Source organism: Zalophus californianus, chromosome 6 (genome assembly GCF_009762305.2).
Source record: "Zalophus californianus isolate mZalCal1 chromosome 6, mZalCal1.pri.v2, whole genome shotgun sequence".
In the NCBI taxonomy this organism is placed as follows: domain Eukaryota; kingdom Metazoa; phylum Chordata; class Mammalia; order Carnivora; family Otariidae; genus Zalophus; species Zalophus californianus.
In genome coordinates this window covers 122,252,100-122,268,095 of record NC_045600.1, presented here as the reverse complement: position 1 = coordinate 122,268,095, position 15,996 = coordinate 122,252,100, and the positions used below count along the sequence as shown (strand labels likewise).

The following is a 15,996-nucleotide window of genomic DNA, read 5'->3' as shown; positions in this document are numbered from 1 at the left end:
TTATCCTGACTATATCATGCTAGCTGTTTCTGGCCTGCCAGGTCTCTGTAGATAGGTCTGCTGCCAGCCTTATGTTTCAGCCCTCGTAGGTTATGGACTTCTTGTCTCAGGCTGCTTTCAGGATTTTCTTTTTATCTCTGAAATTTGCAAGCTTCACTCTTATATGTCGAGTTGTTGACCTATTTTTATTGATTTTGAGGGTGGTTCTCTGTGCCTCCTGGTCTTGAATGCCTGTTTCCTTCCCCAGATTAGGGAAGTTCTCAGCTATAATTTGTTCAAATAATCTTTGTCATTCTCTCTCTTTCCTCTTCCTCTGGAACCCCAGTGATTCTAATATTGTTTTGCTTTATGGTTTTGCTGATCTCTAGTATCCTCCTCTTGTGATCCAGTAGTTATTTATCTCTTTTTCTCAGCTTCCTTATTTTCCAGCATTTTTTCTTCTATATCACCGACTCTCTCTTCAGCCTCATTTATCATAGCACTTAGAGCCTCCATTTTTTATTGTGCCTCAATAATAGCCTTTTTTATTTCAACCTGATTAATTTTAGTTTTTTTAATCTCTCTTTTAATGGATTCTCTAGAGCTTTCTATGCTTTTGTCAAGCCCAGCTAGTATCTTTACAATCACTTTTGAATTCTAGTTCCGACATTTTACTTATATCCATATTTATTATATCCTTGGATGTGAGTTCTGCTCTCTTTCTTGGGGTGAGTTCTTTCATCTTGTCATTACGTCCAGAAAAGAATAGATGAAAGGGAGGAGAAATACAAATACAGAAACAATGACATCAGAAAATTATACACTACACAGCTCAGAAGAGAGCAGAAACCAAAATGAAAAGAAAAAAAAAGATAAAATCAAACAAGAAGTAGAACAGAAAAGAACAATAAACTGGATCCTGAGTATATTTTGGTCTGTTTGTTAGAAGAAACTAGATCCCAAAACAGGCAAGAAATAAATCTATATATGTATAGTTTTATATATATATATATATATATATATATAAATACAGACACACACACACACACACACACACACACACAAATGTAGTTGAATACAATGAAAGGAAGCCAAACATTAAATATATACATACTTTAAATATAAAAATTAAAATTAAAAAGGACTTAAATAATAATTTATTAGGAAAATAGTTGAAAGGGATAATAAAATATAAAACTGAAGGACTAAAGAATAATAACTATAACAGAAAAATATACACTACACTAATCACAAGAGAACCAAAACTAAATAGAAAAGAAAAGGGAAAAATTGGGAATAAAATGGGAATAAAATCAGGCAAGAACTCAAACAGAACAGAATGATAAACTGGATCTTAAGTGTATTTTGGTCTGTTTGTTAGAAGAAACTAGATCCCAAAATATTTAAGGAAGAAAAACGTATATATATATATATATATACACGTCTGTGTATGTGTATATATATATATATATATATATATATATGTATATATATATATATATATACAAAAATAAACGAATACAATGAAAGGAAGCCAAAAATAATATATATATGTATATATGCATACATACGTATATTTACTGTAAGTGTAAAAATGAAAATTAAAAGTGTCTTAAAAATAATTGATAAAATAAAAACATAGCTGAAAAAGATAATAAAATATAAAACTGAAGGACTAATGAATAACAATAAGAAAACCACAATTGCTATATACTTCGTTCCCCAAGAACAGGAGTTTTACAGTTATGTATGATCAGTAAACTTGGTATTAGCTGGAAGTTCCTGCTGGTCTTCTGGGGGAGGGGCCTGTTGGGCTGATTCTCAGGTGTCTTTGCCCCAGAGGAATTGCACTGCCTTTTGCAAGGGGCTGAGCTCAGTTTACGTGGCTCCAGAGCCAGTGAGGGAGGGCTGAAAATAATGGTGAGCTGATTTCTAACCCAGGGGCTGAAATTTTGATCCCTCACACTCTTCAGTGAGCCCTCACAGAAAGCAATCATTCTTGTCTCCCTAGTTTCCCTCCAAACTCTCTTCACCCAGGCTGTGACAGAGCATTTTTATCTCAGGCACGTGACCCTGTTTTGAGTCTCCAAACTTTACGGACTCTTGCAGCAGGCACCCACACTGGTCCTCCTGGGGTGGGGAGGGGGCCTCACTGCAGTTCTGTCTCTTGCTGGGCCCCTGCTTGGAGAGAGGTCACCCAACTGAGCAGTGGTTCGTGGTTTATGGCAACACTGAGCAGAAAGCTGATGCCTGGTCTCACTGTTTGTAACCAGCTTCTCCACTCCAGTGCCTGGGAACTCTGCCAACTCGGGCACCCCTATTCTTTTTGTGACCCTGGGGATCTTCAGACCACAATGTCCCACCTGGGATTCTGCCTCGCTTCACCTCCTTTGCACCTTTCAGGTAAATTTCTATAAGTTCCAATTTTGAGTTCTATTGCTTTGTAACACTTTTCAGTACCTGGCTTCCAGAGGTTTCCTCCCCACCTCAGTCTATCTTCTGGTATATCTCCTCAGATTCACATCAACACACCGCCTAGCTTGCAAAAAGTGGTCGCTTTTCTATTTGTAGAATTGTAGCAATTCTTTTCTCTTGACAGGTAAGAATTTAGTATTGCCATTTTGTTAATTATTTTCTGTTTGATTCTTTTCTTACTGCGTTTCTTTTGGTTTGATGATTTTTTGTAGTTGTACGGCTTATTTACTCTTTAGTTTTTGTATATTTACTATAAGTTTTTCTTTGTAGTCACCATGAGGCTTACATTGAACTACTTATACTTATAATGCTCTGATTTAATCTGATAACGACTTCAGTTGCATACAAAAAATCTACACTTTTATTACTAGGGTTCAAGTAATTTATATGCCATTGTACAGTATCACAATATTCTGTTTGTCTATATTCTTAACTTTACTAGTGAGATTTGTACATTCATATGCTATTTTTTGTTTTTGTTTAGTGTTTATTTTTTCAACTTGAAGAATTTCATTAATCATTTCTTGTAAGGCAAATCTAGTGGTGACAAACTCCCTCATTGTTTTGTTTAATTGGGAAAGTATTTTTCCTTCACTAAAAAAATCTTTTGTGAGATATACAGGCTACCAACTATGATATTAATAAGTCATGGGAATGCAAGTATAGCATAAGGATTATAGTCAATTAAATTTTAATACCGTTGTATGAAGACACATAGCAGCTACACTTGTGGTAAGCATAGCATAACATATAGAGAAGTGGTATCACTGTGTTGTACACCTGAAACTAACATAACACTGTATGTCAACTATATTCAAATAAAAAAGGCGAAAAAGATGTTTATTCTTTTTAAAGAAATCTTGCAAATGATACATGTTAAAATATGAAAAATAAATTTAAAATATTAAATTTTAAAAAAGTTTTTCCAGGTTTAATATTCTTGGTTAGCAGATTTATTTTCTTTCAGTATTTTAAATGTATCATCACTTTGTCTCCTGACATGCAAGATTTCTACTGAGAAATCTACTTATAGTCTAACGGGAGTTCCCTTGTATGTGCTAGGTTGCTTATGTCTTGCTGCTTTCAAAATTCTCTGTCTTTGAATTTGGCAATTTAATTATAATGTCTCTTGGTATAGACCTATTGGGTTCAATCTACTTGGTGACTTTTGGGCTTCATTAATTTCATTTCTCTCCCCATCAGCTATTATTTGATTAAATAGAACTTCTACCCCTTTTTGTCTCTCTTCTTCTGGGACTCCCAAAATGTAAATATTGTTTTTACTTCATGATATTCTGTACTTCTGTAGGCTTTCTTTACTCATTTTAATTCATTTACCTTTTTGTCCCTCTGACTAGGTAATTTCAAGTGATTAGTCTTCAAGTTCACTAATTCCTTCTTCTGTTAGGTTGAACATGCTGTTGAATTTCTCTATTGAAATTTTTGTGCTGTCATTGTATTATTCATCTCTATCTAAGATTTCTGTTTGATTTTTATGGTTTTAACTTCTTTTGATTGTTCATGTATTATTTTCCTGATTTCATTCAGTTGTCTATGTATGTTCTTTTTTTAGTTCCCTGAGCTTCTTTCAGACAATTATTTTATGTTCTTCATCAGGATGTTTGTAGATATGTTTCTTTAGAATTGGTTATTGGGACTTTATTTGTTTCCTTTTGTAGTGCTATATTTCCCTAATTCTTTCTGATCTTTGTATCCTCATATTGGTGTCTGCACATTTGAGAAAGTAGTAACATTTTCCATTCTTAGCTTAGCTTAGCTTAGCAGGGAAAAGTCCTTCACCAATCAGCCCAGCCTAGGATTCTGGGTAGACCAGTTTTAGCATCCATGGACCAGCAGGGCAAGACACCTGTGCTGTGAGGTTGACTGAGGACACTGGCTGGGCTCTGCAGTTGCAGGGGACACTGAATGGGTTGTCTAGTCAGATGGTGATCCTGGCTGGGCTCCTTCATTAGGCGTGGCCCCTGAATGGGCTCTGTGATTTGGCAGGGCTATTGGTTGAGCTCTAAGTTTCACTGGAGCTGCCTACCTAGGCAGGACTGCTGGCTGGGCTACACAGTTGGGTGTGTTGGTGACTCAGCGCTTGAGGCCAGCAGAAGTGCTGATTGGGGTCTATGGTGGCTGCAGGCTGGGCTCCCTGGTTGAGTGGGAGGACTGGTTGGAGGCATTCCTTATTGTAGCAATGCTGCTATAAAGAGCTCTGGTTGCCCAAACTGCTGATGGGGGCACAGGGCTCCTGCTAAGAACTGCAGCACCCATTAGGCCATGTCCCTGTGAGCCCAGGTCCCTTTTCTTTGTTTCTAACAGTCTTCATGTGGTCTACCAATTCTAATTCCCTCCTGTCCCATGTGAGACAAGAGAGAAGTGGATATCTTAGTGTACAAAACACTGGAGAAGTTGGATGTATGTCTTAGCCTCTTCTTCCCCCGCTGGAGAAATCACGTGCCAAGAGCTTTCTCAGTGTGGTACTGTGCCGGCTTGGAGGAAGGGTGAAAAAAACAAAGTAAAACCTTTACTCTGTCCATTTTAATGTTTTTAAATTAATTTTTCCATTCCCCTGTGTGCTAAAACATTACCTTTGAGGTCTGGGATTCTCACAAAGGCATTTTTGTTGTATATTTGCTAAACTGATTTTTCTGTGAGGGAATTAGGGCCAGAGACCTCCTATTCTGACATCTTGCTGATGTCACTATAGATTAGCCTTCAGTCTTTTATTTTATTTTATTTATTTGACAGAGAGAGAGACAGCGAGAGAGGGAATACAAGCAGGGGGAGTGGGAGAGAAAGAAGCAGACTTCTGGTTGAGCAGGGAGCCCAATGCAGGGCTTGATCCCAGGACCCTGGGATCCTGACCTGAGCTGAAGGCAGACGCTTAATGACTGAGCCACCCAGGTGCCCCTAGCCTTCAGTCTTAACGTAAATATTTGTATTGTTAATAAATATTTGTGGTCTATTGTGTAACCATCCAACTTTGAAAGAATAAAGACTTTTCAACATTGACAGCAATTAAAATATTATATGGGAAATTAATTACTGATTTATTAGGATCATTGAAAATTCTCTAAAATAGTTATATTATTTATTTTAAAACATATTTGAAAACAGGATAAAATATTTTTTAAAAAAAGAATTTTTAGAGTAAGCTATGAAAAGAGGTACTAAGTTTTGGACTGGTAAAATGAAATGCCTATTACTCATATCCAGGAGCTCTGAATGATAACTTTGTAAACATCTAACTCTCTAAGAATTAGAAAATTAGAAATTAAGAGGAGCTAAGAATACCATAGGAAAATGGGAATTACATTATAGGACTTTTCTTTTACCTCAATCATATGTATGGGTGGCTTTTTCATAAAATCAACCAACTCATTCATACAGAAGGAATATGTTGTGGGCGCCTGGGTGGCTCAGATGGTTAAGCGTCTGCCTTCGGCTCAGGTCATGATCCCAGTGTCCTGGGATCGAGTCCCGCATCGGGCTCCCTGCTCCTTGGGAGCCTGCTTCTCCCTCTGCTTCTCTCTCTCTCTCTCTCTCTGTCTCTCATGAATAAATAAATAAAATCTTTAAACAAAAAAGAAGGAATATGTTGAAAATTTTGGAATCTTGTAATGCTTGTATTGGATTAAATAATTCAAGAAAAAATGCAAAGATATGCTGTTTGTCAGAAAAGTTCTTTACAGGGAACACATAAGTCAGGTCTAAGGCCAATGTTACCTGGAGTATGATGGCAATTGGACTTAACTGAGACTCCAACTTTAGAAGGTATTAAATATTTTTAGTAATGTTATATATAATGTCCATATGGCCACACATGTGTCTGTAGGCTAAAGCTGATACTCAAATTGTGAACAGTGCCTTACTAAATTATATCATCTAAACTTTTGGAATTCCTAAACATGAAGAATACCATAAGAAGAGTCATTTTATTTGATTTGATTTATTTTTTATTAAGTTCAGTTAGCCAACATATAGTACATCATTAGTTTTTGATGTAGTGTCCAAAGATTCATTAGTTGTATATAACACCCAGTGCTCATCACCTCACATGCCCTACTTAATACCCATCACCTGGTGGTCATTTTATATTTGTGGCAATTCAGGAGCTTTGTAATATCCTACAAGTACTCAGAATTTGACTACTTGCAATCATCTCCAAACTTCAGGGCAAGTAGAATGGATAAACCATATCCTAAGCAATTATTGGACTAAATTGTATCAAGGCAATGTCTCACACTAACTCAAAACCTTACAACTGGTTTTATTAAAAATAATATTAACTCTCTGTTGTAAGCATGGTATTTCTTTCTTTGAGTTTGGAAAATCTATAAATTTAGGGTTTAAGCCTACCCTATTATGTGATTAAAGAAAACAGTCATGATTGTATATAATACTTAATGAGTTTGTGGGTTTCCTTGGGCTAATTATGCCATCATGTGACCAGGTGCTGAAAAAATTCTCCCTGGGGAGATGTGTTATCATCACTGAACAGGAGACCTGGTCTCTGTTAAAGTGTTACACTGACAGACTGATGGTCATCCATTAAACAGAGTCCTACCAGACGATGTTGATTAACACACTACCATTAAGGTAAAGGAGAAACCCAAGTGGATGCATGTTTCACATGTGAGACCAACACGTATAACTGAGCAGGCTTTAATTCTCATTAAGCACTTTAAGGATAAATTCTTTAAATAGTTACTTATAATAATATGAAAGCTGAAGAGAAAGTTCTAATAGACAGGAGAGATAAGCTGATTTCTTAATTTCTTCTTAATCATCTTGCCCTTATGATTTTATTTTTGATTTTGATCTTTTTCAATATTTTATTTAAATTCAAGTTAGTTCATATATAGTGTAGTATTAGTTTCAGGGGTAGAATTTAGTGAGTAATTGGTAGCAAATAACACCCAGTGTTTATTACATCAAGTGCCCTCCTTAATGCCCATCACCCAATTACCCTATCCCCCCACCCACCCCCCCAACAACCCTCAGTTGTTCTCTATAGTTAAGAGTCTCTCATGATTTGCTTTCCCCTTCTCCTATGTTCATCTGTTTTGTTTCTTACATTCCATATATGAGTGAAATTATATGGTATTTGCCTTTCTCTGACTTATTTTGCTTAGCATAATACACTCTAGCACCATCCACATCATTGCAAATGGCAAAAGTTCATTCTTTTTGATGACTAATATTCCATTGAATATATATATGACATTTTCTTCATCCATTCACCAGTCAGTGGAGGTTTGAGCTCTTTCCATAATTTGGCTATTATTGATAATGCTGCTATAAACATTGGGGTGAATGTGCCCTTTTAAATCAGTATTTTTTTTTTATCCTTTAGGTAAATACCCAGTGGTGCAATTGTTGGGTTATATAGTTCAATTTTAATTTTTTGAGAAACTGCCATACTGTTTCCCAGAGTGGTTGCACCAGTTTGCATTCCCACGAACAGTGTAAAAGGGTTCCTCTTTCTCTGCATCCTCACCAACATTTGTTGTTTCCTGTATCGTTAATTTTAGCCATTCTGATAGGTGTGTGGTTTTGATTTGTATTTTCCTGATGATGAGTGAGAAAACATTACTTCTTAAAGTTTATTGAAAGTATATGAGAATTTTTCAGAGCTATGGTTCCTACTCCATTTTGTGAGTTTTTTGGTCTAAATATGCAAGTATACATATTTACACTAATTATTGTATTTTCCTTTGTTCTGTTTTTGTCAAGACTGTAAGACATTGAAGAGGACTTACAACATAATACAATGACTTATTGGCCATGATATGAAAACTTCCTTATATGGTTACAAAGGATTCATAAAGTGACCACAATTTCAAGTGTCCTGACAACTGATTTCTAGATCCAGAGTTTCATATGGCTGAAAGAGTAAGATTTATTTGAGTTTATATGCAATGAACCATGACAAATACCCTGACATGATCTCTTGACTAGATAGAATAAGAATGACCAATGAAAGTCTCCCATGTCTGCAAACACCACCTGAATGTTCATCCAAACTTAAGAAACCTGGATATATGATGTCCTTTTTCTGCTTGGTGAATGAAAGCTGCATCAATTCTGTAAGAAGTCATTTTTTTTCCAGAAATGATCATAATAATTGCTTAACATAGAGTATGGATAAGTCATGAGTCCATGAGAGATGTAGTAAAACATTTTGTAATCTGTCTTACAACTGTCCACACAGAAAATGACTCTTAAAAAAGAGCACTGTTTGTTGCCACAGAATTAACCTATGTCAGCCAGGTGCTCATGATGGTATATGGTACAAGTCATGTCTATTTTGGCATCACAAATTGCAAAATCTATCTCTGATGAGCATATACAGGTCAAAGTGTGTAATTTTGCAGGTAATGCTGTAGTCGGATCAAAGATGAGAATTCATATTGTCTTCTAGAGAAGTGATGACCTAAAAATTATGCTCAGAAATTTTGCACTGAAGCCCAGTGTAGTCACTAATGCCAAAGCAAAAGGTTGAAGAACCATATTTCCCTTCTAGAGAAATGGGTTTTTGGTCTTCAAGCAACAAGTCCATTCAGGGAAACTTCTCTATAGGTTTCATGATAACAACACATCCTCAAGTTTAGGCTATATTTGGTGAGCCATATTTAGTCACAGAGGGCCATCCTCAAGGCTAGTCCTTAGCTATATTTTTCCCATCATGTTATTTAGTTGGAAGTTCTGAAAGGGATTTTGTTGTTGCATTAAAATTCAAAGTGAGTAGATGTGTTTGATCATAGATATAGGTGACACAGAAAATTAGACTATATAAGAGGTCTGACTTAAGAAGATAAATAAGTGACTACTTTCAGAAAGTTAAGTGTTGTAGATGTTTGATTTCTGTCTGGGAGTCAGGCAACTGGGAAAGCATCGCTGGAAACATTTTAATTATACCTGAAATGGATCACACTCCAAATAGAGGAAATATTTCCTTTACTACCCAGCCGCACCCCCTCAGGAAACACTACCATCTCTCTGTGCACAGGTTGAAAACTGATTCTAATATACTGAAGGGATAATAACTGCTGGGATTATCATCAGATCCTCAAAACAAATTCCTCTAAGGAAGGATCATGTCCATAGCATCCAGAGAGTGAAATGCAGGAATTAATCTGCCAATTGGCCTTGGCTAAAAGACACCTGAGTATTCAGATAACTACATCATGGCCCCTGAGGATTATTAGGTCTTTAAAATATCAATGTAAGGAATTATGGGTTATTGGTGATGCCAGTTTTTCCTAATTGGCACCTTAATCTGTTTAGCTTTGCCAGGTGGAACACTAGCTTCACATTTGAAGTTCTTCTCAAGACACAGATCCTTTAGAAGGTGGCACCATAAAGAAAAAAAACAATTTTGGAAGTACTTATATAAATATGATGATGAGATTTTGGAGCTATAGTATCATCTACATCATGAGGTCTTGTTTGCCCAAAGTACAGAAATAAAGATATATATTACAAAGAAAAATTTCTGCAGTGCTGATTGGAAGATGTTAAGAAGAAATGCAAGAGGAGTCTGAACAAAAAGAATATATTTTAGGCCATGACCTAAAAAACCTCATGCAAGGTTTTGCCTCAGTGATGGGTAGTGAACACATTTTCAAGACTCCATAAAACTAATTCTACATAATTTTACAAGGTCATTTTATGGGTGTTCATGGTCAATAGCCAAGCCCAATTATCCACATACCACTATTGCTGTGTAAACAAGAAATAGACCATAGGGAACTTGATTTTACCAGACACATCCTGACTGCTTTTCCAATCTAGAAGCTTGTTTGTAAACAAGAACTTCTCCTTTATGGTGAAGGAATGGTGCTCAGCATTTTCATAAGGTAAATTTATATTTATTCTTCAGATATTAATTAATTGATTAATTAATTTACAAATTTCTTTTTTATTCATTCATTCATTCATTCATTCATTTTTTATGCATTATCACTGGGGAAATCATGGAATTTCAGACTTGAGATAACCTCAAGGCAATCCTTTGTGCTATACAATGTCTCTAAGATTCCATGTACCTAACAAATGTTAATATTTCAGGCTTTATTACATGATCCATGTTTCCTCAAAGGAGTCTTCATTTGGAACAATTCCATAACTCTTTTTCCCTCATTGTGTCTTCAGTTGAACATTCAAGCAGTGGTTGTCATAATGATATGAGGTGAGTTGATGCATTTGATCATAGATACAGGACACAAAAAAGCTAGGGCAAAAGAGTAAGCCCATGTAAAGACAATAAATATGTTTGACTCCTTTTGGAAAACTAAATAATAGAGGATTGATTTCTTCCTGTGTCATCCTGACATGATAGAATCTCTGGAAAGCATAAATTTGTTATTTTCAAAGAAATGTGTAAGATGGCAGTGGAGGATATCTGTCCTTCATGGCCGCTGGGAAACATGACACAAGTCAGTATGTGTCCAGGTTGAAGAAATATATCAAATACACTTCAGAGATGAGAACAGTGAGAGTCTGCATTTGAGTCTCAGACCACTTTTTCTTTTGACATCCATGGTGGTCAGAGGGTGAGATGCAAAAATTCATCCCATGGATCTTAGTTGGAGGACACTGAAAAGAATTCATATAGCTTACTTGTGACTCTGGTGGATTGATAAAACTTATGACAATTTAGGAATTATATATATATATATATATAATATGCATAAATAAAATGGAGTATTACTCAGCCATCAAAAAGGATGAAATTTTCCCATTTACATTGACATTGATGGAACTGGAGAGTATTATGCCGAGTGAAATAAGTCAACCAGAGCAAGGCAATTATCATATGATTTCACTCATATGGGGAATATAAGAAATAGTGCAGAAGATCATAGGGGAAGGGAGGGAAAACTGAATGGGAAGAAATAATGGAGAAAAACCATGAGAAACTCGTAACTATAGGAAACAAACAGGGTTGCTGGAGGGGAGGTGGGTGGGGGGATGGGGTAATTCAGTGATGGACATTAAGGAGGACATGTGATGTGATGAACACTGGGCATTATAAGCAACTGATGAATTACTAAATTCTACATCAGAAACTAATGATGTACTATATGTTGGCTAGTTGAATTTAAATAAAAGTAAACAAAAAATTTGTGAGCTATTGGTATTGCCAGTTGTTCATGTTGGGAACTCTGACCAAATAAGTTTTACCCAATATGGACACTGGTGTTCAAAGTACTTGGAAAATTTATTTGGGAAAAATCTATGTCTTAAAGAATGAAACAACCAGGAATACAAAAACTATTTCAAAGGTACTTTTGTAGAAATAAATAGGAAATTCTTCAAAATATGAAAGGAACTCCCTCATGACTTCATGTTTCTTTGATCCCATAGGCTCACCTGTATACCGGAATGATGGAGTATATGAATCACAATTTAAATGCTCTTAGCAGAATATGGAAGGAAAACATAAAAAAAAACATAGCTTTTGAAAAATAGACAGAAAGTTGCCTTGATCATAAAGAACAAATATCTTTTAATGATGGGAAATATGTTTTACTGAAAAACAATTCCATATAAAATCACATTGATACTTCATGAGAGTTCCTGAAATATATTAAATTATTATACTAAGAAAATGAAATTGAAGCCAAAAATAAATGAGCTTAAAAAGTAAAATTATTGAAAATGCAGAAAGAGTTTAAATAATGAATCAGAACAGCTAGGCCTACTTGTGACAGGACAGATAGATGGACGGATAGATAGATGATAGATAGATAGATAGATATATAGATAGATAGATAGATAGATAGATGATAGAGAGATAGATGATAGATTAGATAGATAGATAGATAGATAGATAGATAGATGATAGATAGATAGATGATAGATAAATAGATAATAGATATATAGAAACATAAATGAAGACTAGGGGCCAATTTACAATGTTTTTAAGAAAGTAGATATATATCAATTTGCCAATACACTATAATTATGCATCCATGGGTTCACATATTATGAACATATTCATGTATTAAATGGCTTATACAGATATAAAGAAAAAGAACACAAAAAATAACGCAGAGGGAAAGGTTGTTCTGACAAATATCCTACTTCTCATTAAACAGATTACTTCTGAAAAGGAAGAAAAACAACATATCCACACAAGTGCAACACCACCAAGCTCCAAGAAGAGGCCCAAAATCGTGTGTACATGGGCATCATGCTCTGTAGTAAGCCCGGCATTCTGCTTGGATGATGTGGCAAGGGAGATCTTCCATGGTGCTCCATGCCCTATCAAACCCTATTCAAAACGAAACATGGTACAAACTTGAATGCCACAAGGGGCTTATTCCATGCAGCTTCCAAGACTGGGTCACACCAACTGGGGCTCCTGATCAAAAACCCAGTAAATCATGGCCAAAAATCATAAACTTCAGAACCCTGTGTGCCTGGCTTTCCACCGGGGGCGGGGGGTGGTGAACATTAACAATACTCAGAATCTCTTGGAGACCAAATGTTCCATTCATATGGGATCAAAGAAAAGGCACAGATTTTCAGGAATGCTATGCTTCAATCAGAAATCCAAGGTTAAGAGCACAGATCTGAAGACGGACACCTCGTGGGGGCAGGGGCAGGTGCCAAGGAGCAGGGCGTTTTGACAGCTGGCCTACCCCTCTCTCCCCAAATGCCATCCCCAGACAAAGATCCCTCCCTGAGGGACAAGTCTTGCTAGGCCCAACCCAGGCAAGAGGCCCAATGTCTTCTGCTCCCGCACCTCCCCCAGGGCATCCCAATCTACAGTAAGCACCCCCCAGTAAGCAGGTTTGGGGGACGGATAACACCTGCCCATGTCACCACTGCCTTGCTTGGGTCAATGATGAGAGCTCATATTGTCCCGAATAGAGATGATCACCTCAAAATCATTCTCAATAAGATTATGCTGAGTCCCAATGGAGGGGACCATTCTGGGGTCAGCATCCCAAGGATGCTTAAGGCGCTGGGGGAGCACTGAAGTTTGGGGCTTGAGGCGACCAATCTCTTGAGGCCCCCCAATGTGGCTGTGGACTGACTGTGGGTCTCCAGGTGCCTAAGAGGGTCTCAGGCCTTCAGCCTTGCCTGCCGACACATTCCCTCCCAGGATGACTCCCGGGGAGCCATTGCTTAGCAATCCTGGGCTCCTTGTGTCTTTCAGTGGGCTATGGTGGCCAGGATCTTGACACAGCCTCAATCATAGCATGTGAGTGGAAGCTACTGGGCTTGGAGAGAGGCCACAGACGCCATTGGGGTGGATTTGGGAGGTCTGTGTCCAGGTGGAGGCCGCATTGTCATCGGGTCGGGAACCCTGGATGTCTGGAGAGGGTGGACTTACCCCTTGAAGGTCCGCCCTTGGGCCATCCCACGTGCAGGGGAAGCGAAAGTTTGGCCGGGTCCCTGACAAGGAAGGGAAAGTGCAGGGACGCTGTGGTGAGTGCATGTTCAGCTCAGGACTCATGCTGCTTCATGGTGTGCCCCATGGGCCCATCCAGATGGTGGACATGGACCCCTTGGGGTCACAGGCAGTTATCTCCCTTGGCCCTGGGCTGTTCCTGAAGCCCCGGACTTGGCCAGTTGCCCCGGGTGGGAGAGCCCAGAGCTCCTGTCGCATGCATCAACTCCCAAGGAGCTTGGGGCCCCTTGGGGCAGCTGGGGAATTCCCCTCCCTGATCCCTTTGGCCACGGAGACAAGAAGGGCCCGCCAGGCCTAGGAGGGGAATCTCAAGTCCCTGCACACAAGAGGCAATGGCCCTGGGCCTCTCATGGTGGCACTCTAGACCTGAGGGAGTGATCACAGGGAAGAGGCCCAACAGGTGCAGGGAGAGGTCCCCCCTGCATGGTGGGCAGTGGGCAGCATGCCTTGGTTGCATGCATGCGGTTGTCCCAGCATCTATCCCTCTGCCTTGGAGGTCCTGGAGACTGTGGCTCCTCATGCGCTCGAGGACAACTGCCCAGCAGCGGGTGCCACAGATGGCCAATTGGTGGGAGGGTGAATGCCTGGCCCTACCTACCAGGACACACACCCTTCATGCTGGGCCCCGTGACCACAGCATGCTACCTCTTGGGAGCCTGTGTGCTGGGAATTCTCCTGGGGGGCAGCATCAGCAAGGCTCAGCTCCCCTGGGGGCCCATGCTCTCCATTGTTTGGGGGTCCAGGAATGGGCAGCTCTGCTCCTGTAGCCTTCCGCTTATTTGCGGGTCTTACTGTGTGCCGGCCGGCCTCAGGCCTTGTCACGTGGTGCCAGGCTTTCAGGATTGGCAGCTCTTGGCCGCAGGGGCAGGTGCCCTGGAGCAGGGCATTCTGACAGCTGGCCTACCCCTCTCTCCCCAGATCCTGTACCCAGATGAAGATCCCGCCCTGAGAGCAGTCTTGCTAGGCCCAGCCCTAGCAAAAGGCCCAATGTCAGGTGCCAATGTACCCCCAATGGGGCATCCTGTACTGTACATCTACAGTAAGCACCTCCGGTAAGCAGGTTTGGGGCATGGGGAGTGCCTGCCTGGGTACCAATGCTTTGCTTGGGTCAATGATGAGAACTCATATTGTCTTGAAGAGAGATGATGGTCTAAAAATCATGCTCAATAGGATTATGCTGAGGTCCAGTGGAGGGAACCATCCCTGGGTCAGCATCCCGAGGATGCTCAGGGCCCTGGGGGAGTGCCACAATTTGGGGCTTTAGGTGACTGATCACTAGGGGTTCCCTGCTGTGGCTATGGTCTGACTGTGGGCCTCCAGGTACCCAAAGGTGCTCAGGGCTTTGGCCTTGCCTGCTGACTCATTCCCCCTCCCAGGACACCTCCCAGGGAGCCATTGCTTAACAACCCCAGTCTCCTTGTGTCTTTCAGCGGGCCATGGTGTCTAGGGTCTTGGTGCGGCCTCAACCATGGCAGGTGAGTGGAAGCCACTGGGCTTGGAGGGAGGCTACAGATGCCATCACGGTGGGCTTGGGAAGCCCGTGTTGGGGAGGCGGCCGCATGGGCATCAGGCCAGGGGCCCTGGTTGCCCAGAGAGGGTGGACTTACCCCTTAAAGGTCCGCCCTTGGGACATCCCACGTGCAGGGGAAGGGAAAGGTTGGCTGGGTCCCTGACAAGGACCGGAAAGTGCAGTGACACCGCCATCAGCCCATGTTCAGCAGAGGGCTCTTGCTGCTTCATTGTGTGCCCCATGAACCCATCCAGATGGTGGATGTGGGCACCTTGGGGCCACTAGCAGCTGTCCCCTCAGCCCTGGGCTGTTCCTGAAACCCAGGCCCTTGGCAAGGTGCCCATGGTGGGAGAGCCTAGAGCTCCTGTCACATGCGCTTGACTCTGAAGGAGCTTGGGTCCCCTTGGGGCAGCTGGGGAATTCCCCTCCCTGATCCTTTGGGCAGCCGAGACACGAAGGGCCCACCAGGCCTAGGAGGGGAATCTCAAGCGCCTGGGCACAAGAGGCAATGGTCCTGGGCTTCTCACAATGGCACTCTAGGCCTCTGGGAGTGATCCCGGGGAATAGGCCCAGCAGGTACCAGGAGAGGGCCCTCCTG

General features: G+C 40.2%; 3 non-coding genes across 3 annotated transcripts; all 3 read left to right on the top strand.

Annotated features, from left to right (window-relative positions):
* The first annotated feature begins 8,851 nt into the window (after positions 1-8,851).
* On the top strand, positions 8,852-8,932 carry LOC113910704. The gene has a single exon (XR_003516202.1). It is a non-coding gene; the product is annotated as a small nucleolar RNA SNORD115 (small nucleolar RNA).
* A 4,377-nt stretch (positions 8,933-13,309) lies between these two features.
* LOC113910698 lies at positions 13,310-13,390 on the top strand. The gene has a single exon (XR_003516200.1). It is a non-coding gene; the product is annotated as a small nucleolar RNA SNORD115 (small nucleolar RNA).
* A 1,603-nt stretch (positions 13,391-14,993) lies between these two features.
* Positions 14,994-15,074, top strand: LOC113910686. The gene has a single exon (XR_003516186.1). It is a non-coding gene; the product is annotated as a small nucleolar RNA SNORD115 (small nucleolar RNA).
* The last annotated feature ends 922 nt before the right edge of the window (positions 15,075-15,996 follow it).